Raw genomic sequence first — 7,245 nt, forward strand, 5'->3', positions numbered from 1 at the left:
TTAAGATGAATGGGTAATGGTTTCAATTCCACAGTAGGTGGTTCCTCAATGCTTGGTTTCTGAAGAACTAAATCCTTCCGGTCACCAAGGTCTTCAAGTCTAAGCTTTGCACCTCTTCTCCATGACTGGTTGTCATTCAAGTATGCGGTCATCTCTTCTACTCCGTCACTGAGGTCGCCCAACTGTTCAGATACAAGTGCAGCCTCTAACGGTTCCTGAAAATTATCCTGCACATAATCAAATAAGAGTGAGTTTACTACATCTAACTGAAAACATTCTTCATTATTCTGAGAAAATTTCAAAGCATTAAAAACGTCAAAAGAAATTTTCTCCTCTCCCACTCTCAACAACAGCTCTCCCTTCTGGACATCTATAAGTGCTTTTCCTGTTGCCAGAAAAGGTCTTCCCAAGATGAGTGGCATGTCTAGATCTTCTTCCATATCTAACACCACGAAGTCCACGGGGAAGATGAATTTGTCCACTTTCACAAGCACGTCCTCGATAATCCCCCGTGGATATTTGATGGACCTGTCCGCCAGTTGTAAAGACATTCTGGTGGACTTTGGCTCTCCCAAGCTCAGTTTCCTGAAAACAGAGTAAGACATTAAATTTATACTTGGACCCAAATCACACAAAGCCTTATGAAACTGAACATCATTAATTACACAAGGGATAGAGAAACTCCCTGGATCCTTTTTCTTTTGTGGGATTTTGTTCTGCACCAGTGCCGAGCAATTTTCTGTCAGACTTATCATTGCATGCTCCTCCAATTTCCTCTTGTTAGAGAGGATTTCCTTCAAGAATTTCGCATAGCTTGGCATTTGCATCAGTGCATCGGCGAAGGGTATATTGATGTTCAATTTCTTGAACACTTCTAAAAATTTACCAAACTGAGAGTCTAGCTTGGCCTTCTTAAGAGCTGCAGGAAAAGGTGGTGGCACAACAATTTTTGATTGTGAAGTGGGTGGGGGTGTTGAGATAGATGACTTATTTGAAGTTTTTTTTTGATGTACCCGTTTCGGGCTCTTTCTCGCTTTTTTGTTCAGGCTCGACCGTCTTTCCACTCCTTAATTCAATTGCTTTCACCTGTTCCTTCGGATTCTTCTCAGTGTCGCTCGGCAAAGTACCCTGATCTCTGCTGGAAATTGATTTGGCCAATTGACCTATTTGATTCTCCAGATTTTTGATCGATGCATCTTGATTCTGCATACGGGTTTCAGTAGATGATATAAATTTCTGCATCATCTGCTCCAAGCTTGATTTCTCCTCTTGAGGATGCCTGCTGTAATTCTGATTTCCATACGGCTTATTATTCTGTCCACCCCATGAAAAATTCAGATGTTGTCTCCACCCTGGATTGTATGAATTCGAAAATGGGTCATTCCTGGGGTGATTCTGATTTCCCATGTGGCTTGCCATAACTCCCTCTGGTTGAGAGAATGTTTGACAGTCTTTCGTGAAATGCTCTGCACCGCATTTTTCACACCATACTTCTTGCACTCGCATTGCCGAATGTCCTACACTCAGTTCCTCGATCCTTTTGTTCATGACTTCAAGTTGAGCAGCCACAGATGTGAATGCTTCAACTTGATGAATTCCTGTTGATTTTCGGGCCCCACTCCTTTCAGATTGAGGATGATAGCTACTGGTTGCCATTTCCTCGATTAATTCATAACCATCCTCCGACGACTTTCGCAGTAGATTCCCACCTACAGCTGCATCTAACATGGTACGATTTGAATGAGAAAGTCCATAGTAAAAATTTTGTACCACAAGACCGTCTGGTAATTGGTGGTGTGGACATCTCCTCAGTAGATCCTTGTAGCGTTCCCATGCTTCATAAAATGTTTCCTGTTCACCTTGGGAAAAAGTTGTGATGTCCGCTCTCAGCTTCATTGACTTCGATGGTGGGAAGTATATGGTGAGGAAAGCTTTAGCCAGATCATCCCAAGTTATGATGGAACCTGCAGGTAAATTCGTTAGCCATGCTTTCGCCTTGTCTCGTAGTGAAAAAGGGAATAAACGCAAACGAATAGCGTCATCTGAAACTCCCTGTATCTTGAATGTATCACAAATTTCTAAAAAATTTGTGAGATGCACATAGGGTTCATCAATGACACTTCCACCAAATTGAAGCGTGTTCTGAACCATTTGAAGAATCGTCGACTTTATCTCAAAGTGATTCGCTGCTACAGTTGGCCGGATAATGCTTGGTCGAGCACCTTCAATATTTGGTAAGGCAAGATCCATCATGGATCTGTAAACTGGTGGTTCTTGTTCGTGTTCTCCTTCCATTTCTTGCTGCTGTTGCCTTCTTCTTCTGTGAAAGGTTCTGTCGATTTCTGGATCAAAAGGCAATAGTCCTTCAGGTGAGTGTTGCATGTACTGCAAGAGAATCCTGCAGTCCACAGATGGAAAAGAATGATTAAAATTGTAATAGAGAAAAATCAAATCAAACAAATTAAAATCTATTTAGTTCCTCGGCAACGGCGCCAAAAACTTGATCGAGCAAATACTACCACGAAAAATCAACGTAAATATATCTATCAATTAAGCTCGAATAAATCGCAAGTGCACGATTCAAGTTGTAATAGAATGTACTGAGTACGAGTATCGTCCTCAGGGACTAACGAAAATAATTTGTCTTTTCAATTTTTAACTACACAAAGTATCGAAAAAGTGATTTGTGAATTAACTAACATCTAAAATTAAAACTCATAAATTAACTTAAATTTCACAACCAAGCCAACAAATCTCAGAGTGAAGAATAACAATTCAAAATGATTTTGTTGGAATTTTGGTTCACCTTTTCCCTAATTGAACTGGACGATTGAAACTTAATTTATTTTTATAAATTTAACAGAAGTTCCTATAACATTGACACTCTCTCTCGAGGTGATGCCAAACTAATCAAATCAGTGAAATAATTAAATCTCTCTAATTATTTATCACGACTGATTGCTTTGCGTTCTATGAATTCTACAACTTTCAACCTGGTGGTCTATGGCTATCAACATGTACTAAATACCATATCTCTATGCATATTTTAAGTCCATGGATTATATCATTCGTCCTAATTATAAACCTATCTCTCGACAGCAAGTCATAATTTACTAATCTATGTTAAGGGTAGCTAATCATCAACATAGAAAGAAAAACATGATAAAATCAATTATAAACATAAATCAATTCCCAATACGTCTGGTGATTCAATCACACTACAGTGTTTCGGGATTAGGATCCCCTCGATTCCAACAAAATAATAGTTTAGCTACTATAATTCATTACAAAAATTCAATCTCCAAGATGTTCAACATAAAAATTAAGAAGAAGAAGAAGAGGAAAAACTCCCAACGGAGAAGAGAAATCTCAAGCGTTCAGCCGCCGGTAGTCTCCTGATATGTGTCCCGTGTTACCCTCAAAAACTAAAGAAATAATTGTATTTATAGTTTCCCAGAATCCTCTCCGAAATAAACTCTCGAAATAATAATAAAAAGAAAATAAAAACTGCGCGACATGCCTGAGCGGTAGAAATTGGCCGCTCGGGCGCCTCGAAATTCCTTGCGCTACTGTCTCAAAAATACGTGACCGCGCCCGAGCGGTAGAATATGGCCGCTCGGGCGCCTCGAAATTCCTTGCGCTACTGTTTTTCTCAACCGTGTATGCGCCCGCGCGGTAGATAGTGGCCGCCCGCGCGCCCTTCTTCGTTTCCAGAATTTTGCCTTTCTTCTTGTTCTATCTGCATGGCCTCTACTGTGCATCACCTTCCCACCAAGTACCGGAATTTCTTGGTGATTTCCTGCCATAAAAATAGATAAACCAGAGGAGTGAATACGAACATAATAAAACAATATAAAGAACAAGAATGGAAAAGAACAGACAAAATGTAAACGAAACGAAAGCAAAACAAACACAAAACAAGCAATAAAAACACATAAAAACGACTCCTATCATAAACGTTCCATCTATTCCAGAATCTATCAGAAGTGCATCAATCATCTGTCAAAGAGGACAACTGAAGTAGATAAAATAAGATCAGATCATTCAACTTAAAATCTTAGCTGTTACAATCAGTTCTCTGGATAACAATAGAATTTACATTCAGATTAATCGTCCTCTATAACTCTCTTTCCCAACTCAAAATCAGTTCGAACTACGAAAATCAAAACTTCTATCTTCCAAGATCAGAACAGATTACTGAAATCTTCCAAGCAAATAAAAAGATGCTAGATCTTCCAAGCAAGAAGATCTCTGCGAGACTCAAATCGAAAACTAACATTGCATCTCGAGCGTCTTCAACTTCTTCGATGCTCAGGATAACAAGGAGTTCTTCTGAACAAGAATAAGTCTCAACTCTCAATAAGAAGGAGTGCAAAGCACCGAAAGGTCATCAATACCGAAGAATCAATAATATTGAGGTACTGATCAATCTCTCCTTCAATTCAATAAGAACTGGTCTCAAAGATAAAATCTAAACAGAAGAACATAATCTGTTGAGTAAACGTCTTCCCAACAATAAGAATTCTCAAAGGATTCGCGATAGAATTTGCTAAATCCAAGAATCTTCAAATTTCAGATAAGGACGTCAATCCAGATCAATTCATAACAGCTCTAGTCTTGAGGTATTCAATAAAATTTCATCTTCTTAGAAAAAGATCGAGGAAAAGACAACTCGGTCTCAACAAGATTCAGACGTCAGAAGAATAACATAATTGATCGGCATGCAAATCTGCGAACAATTCTTAAAGAATCTGAAAGATCAATACGGCTCTTTGAAGGATAAGAGATTCATCGATAAGGATACTCAAGAACTCATCTATAAATCTGTGAAAGATTCGGTTCAAAGGACTCATAAACATTGCAGATGCAATTCCCATTTCAATCTGTACGATTAAAATTCAAATCGTTCGTACCTCATTCCGAATTTGATCTCTGAAACCTCTTCCCTTCAGATTATCAGTCGATGATGTCTGATCTAAAATTAATGCTGAACTCATCCTCTCAACTCGGAGGTAAATCTGGAATCTCAACTAGAACAACATCAGCAAACTCAACAACTCTGTTGAATCAATCAACACGGCTGATTGAAGACATCATCTGCATACCTCAAACATTCCTCCGCACCTTTCTGTAACAAACGGTAATCAACAAACAATAAGAAAGGAATTCTTAATTCAGGAATTCTTACCAGAGGAAATCCATTCGTCTATCGTCTCGGATCTGAATCTGGCAACTCTATGAAATCAACTTCGGTTGCCCTACTTCGTCATCATCATGAGCAGTTAGAGTCTGTGAATCCTTGATTAGAGCAAGTACTAAAGTCTGTTGCATAAACTCGAATTTAACAAACTCTACGAAACGACCAAACCTTGTTTCTCTAAGGATTTCTTCTTTGATATCCGCCAACTTTTCGCAATGTCTTGCAGTTGGTAACCAAATAACTGAATCCGTCATTCGTCGGTGAAGTCTAGAGAATCAAACAACTGATCGATCTCTTCTAATCAGCTTTCACACCCAAAATCATTCTCAGAACTCCTCAGAGTTGAAGGGTTAAAAGACTGAAATCTCATCAGTAATGCTCCCATCAGTTCGGTGTGACATCCATCAGTTCAGTCACAGAACAATCCTGTACAATCGGGTTCACTACTAGTTGAATCCTGTTCAAAACTTGCCGAGTAGAAAATTTTATTCAAGAGGATTAGGACACAACATCTCAAATACATCTATCCGGTGTCCAACAACCTTAGCTCGACATACTCATTCGATCTCAAGAGTATTAAATGCAACCAGTAACCGGAAACAGTTCGTATCTCAATTAATTCATGCTTTAAAATTTAAATCACATATACAAGTAATTCAAATAATTCTCAATCATAAAGCATGCTCGCATATTCTTCAATCATAGAATTAATCAATCACATGCGAGAAATTAAATTCAAGCGAACTCGATCTACCCCGCTCACTTCTAGAAATAAAGTCCAGAAACTTATCTCTCTGATACCACTTAATGTGAGACCCCTATTCTAATCATCTAATCAAGAGTTAGTCCTATCGATAATCAATCAAAGGCCAAAAGATAAGACATTAAATAAATAACAAAAAAAAAAATTATTTTTCTGATGAACAGTGCTGCGCTCGATCCTATAAAAGTCCAGGATCGAGCGCACCATATTTTGAAACTCTCTGCCGAGAAAATAATATGAGCCGCGCTCGATTCTACAAAAATCCAGGATCAAGCTCACCAAAATGCTGAGTCTACTGCCTCAAATAAAAAGGGGCCGCGCTCGATCCCACGAACTCGTGCGATCGAGCGCATGGTCTGCCCAAAAAATCTGAAAATTCAGAACATGCACTTCTATTCCAATCATCAATTCAACTCAATCTAGATGATCATAATTCATAAACAACAACATGCAACCATGCTTAAACATCATTCAACATACATGATAGTTCTAGAGTTATACATTTCTTCGTCGAAGAGAACATGAATCGGTTCTAGATTCGACACAAATACAACCTAAAACAAAAGACTAGATTGACATGCTCTTCCGTTCTAAACCAAAGTCTCACTTCTAATCTTTGATCTCAATCTATCCTTGTCATCTCTGACTCGGTCCTACCCCACCTGTTGCCAAGTACACATACAAAAACAAGACAACAGCCGGATAATCCGATGAGAATTGATATTCCCAGTAAAAGAGACAACATGCTATTTCAAAATAAACATATCAAACATGATATGCATCAATTCACCTCGTATATCAACTTCAGATATAATTCAAGTAATTCATTCAAGTACTGAATTAAAATGATATGCATGTCTGTAAAACTTCTGGATTATCAAACTCAGATAATCAAATGGAATTCTTCTTTTTTTCTTTCTTCGGTTTGGGATTCCGAGGTTAAAATATCCAACAATCACACCGACTACCCTCTCGAGGTGGACGAGGCATATTTTAATCCTCTAGACTCCGGAGCATTATAGAGAGTTATTTCCGCACATATAGTAATTCGCCTACAAGGCCACTCAACTATAATCACCAGATCGTCTAATTCAAAACGAATAATCATTCGGCTCAATATGAATGCATATGTCATCTCATGCATTCAATCATAAATTCAATAACCAATTCAAATAAGCATTCAATCATGATTTCAACTAAGCATTCAATCATGATTTCCAATAAGCATTCAATCATGCAAGTATGTGATTTCTTTGGAACACTCGAATCCAGTCTAATTCGA

General features: G+C 38.4%; 1 non-coding gene across 1 annotated transcript; it reads left to right on the forward strand.

Annotated features, from left to right (window-relative positions):
* The first annotated feature begins 1,786 nt into the window (after positions 1-1,786).
* Positions 1,787-1,893, forward strand: LOC140870120 (small nucleolar RNA R71). Its single transcript, XR_012147098.1, has one exon. It is a non-coding gene; the product is annotated as a small nucleolar RNA R71 (small nucleolar RNA).
* Positions 1,894-7,245: the final 5,352 nt, after the last annotated feature.

Source organism: Henckelia pumila, chromosome 4, assembly GCF_033568475.1.
Source record: "Henckelia pumila isolate YLH828 chromosome 4, ASM3356847v2, whole genome shotgun sequence".
NCBI lineage: Eukaryota > Viridiplantae > Streptophyta > Magnoliopsida > Lamiales > Gesneriaceae > Henckelia > Henckelia pumila.